Source organism: Rhinolophus sinicus, linkage group LG17 (genome assembly GCF_036562045.2).
Source record: "Rhinolophus sinicus isolate RSC01 linkage group LG17, ASM3656204v1, whole genome shotgun sequence".
Taxonomy (NCBI): Eukaryota; Metazoa; Chordata; class Mammalia; order Chiroptera; family Rhinolophidae; genus Rhinolophus; species Rhinolophus sinicus.
The window spans coordinates 12849516-12856129 of record NC_133766.1 but is presented as its reverse complement, the minus strand read 5'-3'; positions in this window follow the sequence as shown (position 1 = coordinate 12856129).

The window sequence follows — 6614 nt, the reverse complement described above, 5'->3', positions numbered from 1 at the left end:
GTACAACTGCCTCTTTCCTCCCAGACTCTGGGCTCCCAGACTCTGACTGTGCCGTCTTCTAGCCCCTTCTCCACAGAAATGGTCTCTGTTAAGGCTAGTCTACATCTCACTCCACTGCTTCAAACTTCAAAGGGCCTCAGGGAAAAGGCTAAACTCAATGACATGGGCTGCAAAAGTCTCTGCCCACCTTTCCAGACTTACAACTCACCAGCATCATCACCCCCACTGTATGAACCCTTGGCAGGTCCTTAGTCCGGCCCCACGTCTCTGTACCTCCACCTCCGTCTGCCCAGCGTGCCTTTCCTGTTCTCTTACCTCCTCTGGACAAGCCTTACGAAACCACCTGGTCTGGATGTGGAGTGCCTCCCACAGATTCCCATGGCATTCTGCACAAAAGTCTGTGACAGCACGAGTCATTCTCCATTGTTATTGCCATGGCTGTTTCATCGTCCCTATCTCCCATTAGACTGTATATTCCTCGAATGTTATATTCACTTATGTCTCCCCAGCATCTTGGCATGGCGTAAGGTGGTTCACAGTAAATACATTTTCAATGAATAGAGTCATTACTTTGATGAGAAAACTAATACTCAAAGGTGTTGGGCTTACTTAAGGTCACTCAAGCTATTTATTAGTAGGGTCAAACAGGCGTCTGCAGTTTTCTAGTTAAGATATTAGTCTTTTCTTTTTAAACAGACACAAAACCCGTCATGAAGGAAATGTTTGTCTACATGAGAAAAGATACCATAACTGGAATTAATATAGATGTGATTAATTGGGAGAAAATATTTGCAACATATATAATAGGCACTTCTCTCTATAAATGTGTAGAAAAGGGACTGAAAGCTGCCTATTGGACTCATAACAGAGTGGGGTGAGACTCAGAGTGGGGTGGGGCCTGGTGGTGAAAGGGACTTTCATTTATACTTTCATTTCGATTGTTTGAATCTTTTACAATACGAAAGTATATATGAATTATTTGTGTGGTTTTTAAAAAGCGAAGGCAATCAAAACTCAAATCAAACATCTGTCCAACGGTATACAGGGAATGTTTTCCAATTAAACCACACTTAAAAGAAACTGGTTTAAAAGCTGCAATACCAATATATGAGTTTACAAGGAGGAAGGTTTCTTTCTAGTGACTGGAATACCTATATGTGTTTTCAAAAGAATATTTTTTCTAATAAAAATATGTAAGCGACTAATTAGTGAACAGAAGGGATGTGTTAATGATGAAATCAGAGCACACAAAGTCAGATGTACTTGAGGGATGTTTTAATCTGAGCCGAGGTTTTAACTCCAGTGAATTATCCAATTGACCCTAACACTTGGGTCTCTAGGCACAGCCTCTCTTTCTGATAATAGCTGTCTCTCACGGTTCTGAAGAGTCACTTGAGAATTACTAGCAAACTCTCACTCTTCCACTGTAATTTTGAGAATCTACATTAGATCTCCATTTCCTCTTTATACAAAGCATTGCATCATCCGTGTCCACTCTCTTTTTAAACAGAGTCTATCAGACCATCTTCCATCTCTTTTTGGTGTCTTTAGTTTCCTGGCAGTGGACAGAAGGTCATTTGCATTCCCACAGTAAAAATAGAATAGAGTGGGTAACCTCTGAGGCATTTTCTGCTGAACAACTGAGTCCATTCATGGTGGAAAAAGAGCAGGAAATAGGACAAAATGAAGAAAGGTATTCAAGACCAAAGGGACAGTATGTGAAAAGGCAGGGAAGCAAGGAAGAGATGGCAAGAGTCTGATTGAACATAGAGCGGGGTAGGTGAAAGATAGCCCTAAATTCTTTGGCACTCCCCATAAAGGGGCGGGGTTTATTGTGCATCTGGGCGGGCTCTGTGCCTGTTCGGCCAATGGAATACAGCACAAGTATCGCTCTGCCTGTTTTCAGGAGTTCCACTGCCTGTCTCTTGGAACCCTCTTGCAATCCAGCCACCGTGCTGTGAGGAAGCCCAAGGAACCCCATCAACAGGCCCAAGTGGAGAGAAACTGAGGCTCCTTGGCCGACTACCCGGGAGGCACCTTGGAAATAGAGCCTCCGTTAAGACATCCCAGCTGATGCCACGTGAGCAGAGCTGAGCCCTGTCCAAATTCATGAGCAAAATGAATGAGTGCTATTTTAAGACACTAAGTTTACATCAATACTCAGAAGTAATAGATAACTGAAACACGGAGGTAAAAAAAAAAAGAGGGGAGAATCAGGGATGACTTCCAGGTCGCCAGGCTTAGGTAACATGAGGAAGATTCCTTTCTCAGAGGTAAGATTTAGACGTAAAGCAGGTTTGGCGAGGGGGAGGGATCGAGGGGGGAATTGGAGGGTGATAATAAGTTCAGTTTGGGACCTGTCATGTTTGAGGGGCAATGGGCTATTCAGTAGAGATGGTGTAGTTGGACATACAGATATAGAGCTCAGCTGGGGAGAGAGAGAGAGAGAGAGAGAGAGAGAGAGAGAGAGAGAGAGAGAGAGAGAGATCTGGACGGGAGCCAGAGATTTGTAAATGATCATTGGTGGAGGGAGAATGCATGATCGTGACTACAAACACGGAGGGGAGATATGCACAGTGAGATGCTCGTGTACACAGAGGAGAAGAGCGCTCAAGGGCAACAATCACAGTTAGGGGGTAGGGAGAAAAAAACCCCAAAAACTCTATGAAGAAGCCTCAGAAGAAGCAGGAATAGGGAAGTGGGGCAGAGACCTCGTTCTTTCTGCTCCAGGGGAGCAGGGCTTCTGCTCACAAAGGGAAGGCTTCATGGAACAACCCAGGTTCGATTCTTGACATTGGACCCAATTCAATGTCAGGCAAGCCTTGCCCTCGGTGCCCTGCTTTACTGCTTATGGGGTGGGGGGCAGGGATAAGCTCAGGCTGAAACTAGGAGCATCACAACCAGCAAGCCAACTTTCCCTCTTCTCTCTAAGCTATTTTCGCCTTTCCTTAGCTAGGTGCCCAGGCTTCTCTCTCTCTCGGAGCCCTGGGACACAGCCCTGACTGCGCTCGGGGGGAAAAGGACTACGAACCCGGAAGTGCATTGGTGTTCTGCCCTTGAGCTGAACATGAAAAGAGCCCTCTTCCATTTCAGGGGAAGCTTTTCTTCTCCAAGCTGCCCACCTAAACAGATGGGGGAGCAGTGGTTTACTGACGCAGTGGAGCAGTAACTGTAGGAAAGAGCAGATGAATATTTCATGGGCACCAGGGCAGTTAATAAATCATGAGGTGCTGCACACGAGTGCCTCACTCCGTCCACCCCAGACAGTGGGGGCTCGGACGGGCACATCCAGTCTGTCCTGAGTGTATAGGGAACCTTGCATGTCTTTTCTATGGACCTTGATTCTCAATTCAATATATACAGAGGAAGGCTAGCAGTTCCGCTTTTAGCTATCACCAATTAGATGGATACACTATAGGAACATTTACTTAGAAATCAAAGAGATTTGGCTTCTGGTCCCAACTCTGGGGACCAACTAATGGCTAGCTCTGTGGCATTGGACAATATACTCAACCCCTCTAAATACAAGTTCCTTATCTCTAAAATAAATGGATGGATGGATTTGTAGTCCTGAATTTTCCTGTCAGTTTTATGATTCTATGAATCCATGGGTTTCTTGAAGTGACTCAGGATGTTGAGCAAGCTGTTTCATAAATATTTATGGATAAAAGATTCTGCACTGTGTGCTTTGTTCGTATGGAGCAATGAAAACCTTTCATGTCTAGGAAATGCACCTCCATGCACTTAGGTATAACTTTTAAAAAAGAAAGAGAGAGAGAGAGAGAGAGAGAGAGAGAGAGAGAGAGAGAAGAGAAGTGACAACATAGACCTACTCAATAATTAGCTTTGGAAATAAGTACAGAAATAATAAGCACCATTTTGCCAGATAATATTTGAGGTTCCCTTATTTATCTATTTGTGATTTAAAACTTTAACTAGATCTCAAAGGAATTTGAGCTGATTACACCAGTAACAAAAACGGCCAACAGCTGGTTACAGACACAGAAGTTTCAGCCTTGTTAAAATTGCCAATACTAATAATAATAAAAATAATTCTACCCTACTGCATGTTGACTCTGTGCTAACCCCTCTTTTCAGATTTAAAGATGGCGGAGCCCCACATGGTGAGCATAGAATTTGGGGCCATCACAATCAAACCTCCCCAACAGTGTTCTCATACTGTGTGTCTTGGAACACTGGTGTTCCAAGCAGATGTGCTGTGATGAAATGGAAAAATACTTTCACGTCTTAAGATAAATACCATTTTATCATGAGAGTGATAAATATTGAAGCAATGTTATTGCCTTACCTTTCAAGATCAAATTACTTTGTTTTTTATTCTAAATTACTTTGGAGTTTTAGTTGTTGTCCTAACAAAATACAACAGTTTTTAAAGAAACATTTTCATAAGCTTATGCGTAAAAATATCATCAGTCGGTGTTTTGTGATATCAAAGTGTGAAGAAATGTTCCGTTACAGACTACAAGACACTTCATCATGTAACATAGAAAGTATAAGAGTTGAGTAGAGGTCTTTGTAGCAGCACAAAATCTGGACACTGTCCTCTCCTCTAGATTTGGTGGCCGTAAAAACATTCCCATCCCCCCTCCCTAACACAGGGCTGACAAGAGTAGGAGATACCATGTGCCAATTGACATTTCATACACAACAGGTTTATGGTGAGAAACACTGTTCCAACTGGATTGCTGAAGTAGCTGAAAACAATTATTAAAGATGTTGTCCTCAAAATCAGAACTTTAAACAACTGTAAACAGAAACAGAATTCTCTGCAGGTGGTATTACCATCCTGAAACACAAGAATGACCATTCTGATGCAAACCAGCTTAGAAACAGAACAGAATACACAAGATGGATTGACGGTTAAATGGTGGTAGTCTTTAAGAATCTCTGCATGCTGTGTAGACTCTCTCTGATCTTAATTCACTCCCTGGACGTCAGCCATCTTCCCTACGGAACTCAAACCCGCATTCCATCTCCAGCCTAGATTTTTCACCTGAGCTCCCAACTCTACCAGGCAACTATGGAGGTCTTGCAAACATGAATGTTTTCACTTCATCCTCCCCCCTCGCCCCTCCAGTCAGCTCTTGCCCTTAATTTTTCATCTTGGAGAATGACATCGTCATCCACTGACAACATGGGAAGTCTTCAATCTTCCTTCTTCTCACACACATAGTCCACCCCATCTATTTTACCTCTTAATTACGTCTCCAGTAGCTCCCTTTTCTTTCACCCCCTCTCGCCATGATATCAGATCAGAACCTCATAATCTCTTTTGGTTCCTTAAAGCTCATTTTAACTGGTTTTGATGTACACTGACTTTTAGTCAATTTCTCACCAAGGGGAGATTGACCTTTCTATAGTTTTTATCTAGATTTGATAATGTCATTCTGCTTTTCAAAAAATCCTTCTGTGGCTTTCCGTTGCTATTAAGATGCTGCATTTCATGAGTTGAGCCCAGTTTACCAGTTCAACCTTGTTTTACAAAGCTCCCATCCTACCATAAGCTATATTCCAGCCACAGTAAATTGCTTGCAGATCCTCAAATATGACACAATCCCTATCATGCTCACAACCCTTTGTCATGGTCCTTTCTCTGCCTCTCAAAGTCCCGTATCCACTTAGCTAACTTCTTCCTCCAGGAAGCCTTCCCTGAACCTCCCAGTCAGCCTTAAGTGCCCCTGTCATGTATGCCCGTGACACCCGATGGTCCACTCTATCAAAGCCCATTGCACACTATTGGAATTGCCCAGATGGAGAGAAAGCATGTAGAAAGAAGCTTCTATTTCTTCTCCTGGTATTTTCTGATACCCTGACCTTTCCCCATTGAGAGCAGAAGGGCAATCTATGCTCACTACCCTCCCGCGTCAGCCTGTCAAATAAAAAATTCAAAGAGCAGGAAATGAGTTAATATTAGCTTTCTGAGTTTCCTGAAATAGACTCAAGTTGGCAGTTCGTTATTTAAAGAATATTTTTAAGGATCAAAGCCCAGGTCCTGAAATGTCTTGCAGCACAAAGTTTATGCGCTCAACAACTGATTTGGAAGACCCAGTGGACTGGAGCCAGACCAAAGGGGACAGAAGCAAAAGAGAGCTAGCCACTGGCAAGTGGCTCTGAGGATGGGTGAGCGTGCGCAAGGAGAGGCTATGGGAGACGTGGCCCAGGAGGGAAGAAGAGCATGTCAGTTTTATTGCCCCCACACAAGAAGGGAACTAAAGGAGCTGGGAGGAGTTTGGCGGCCCTTCAGGGGCCTTTTAGTGGGGAATGGAAGGGCACCATGTGTCCTGTATAAATTGGTTAACTGGAAATCAGACATATATCCAGCCAGACACGACAGCAGATGCCCACACGTTAAACAATGGTGTTCCTCTCACTGATGTGGAACCGAGGGAATCTAAGTGCAGCCCCAGGGAGACGGGCAAGGGGGAAAGCCCTGAATTGTCTATTAGTCTGAATTAACTTCTCACTGTACGCAGAATGAGAGATCAAGAGACAAACCACGTATGGTTATAGGAAAACAGTTCGCATCTTGCTATCCTGAATGTGTGGCCTGCGACTCCCACTTGTGGCCACTACTTAAAAGCCAGCTTTCTCCA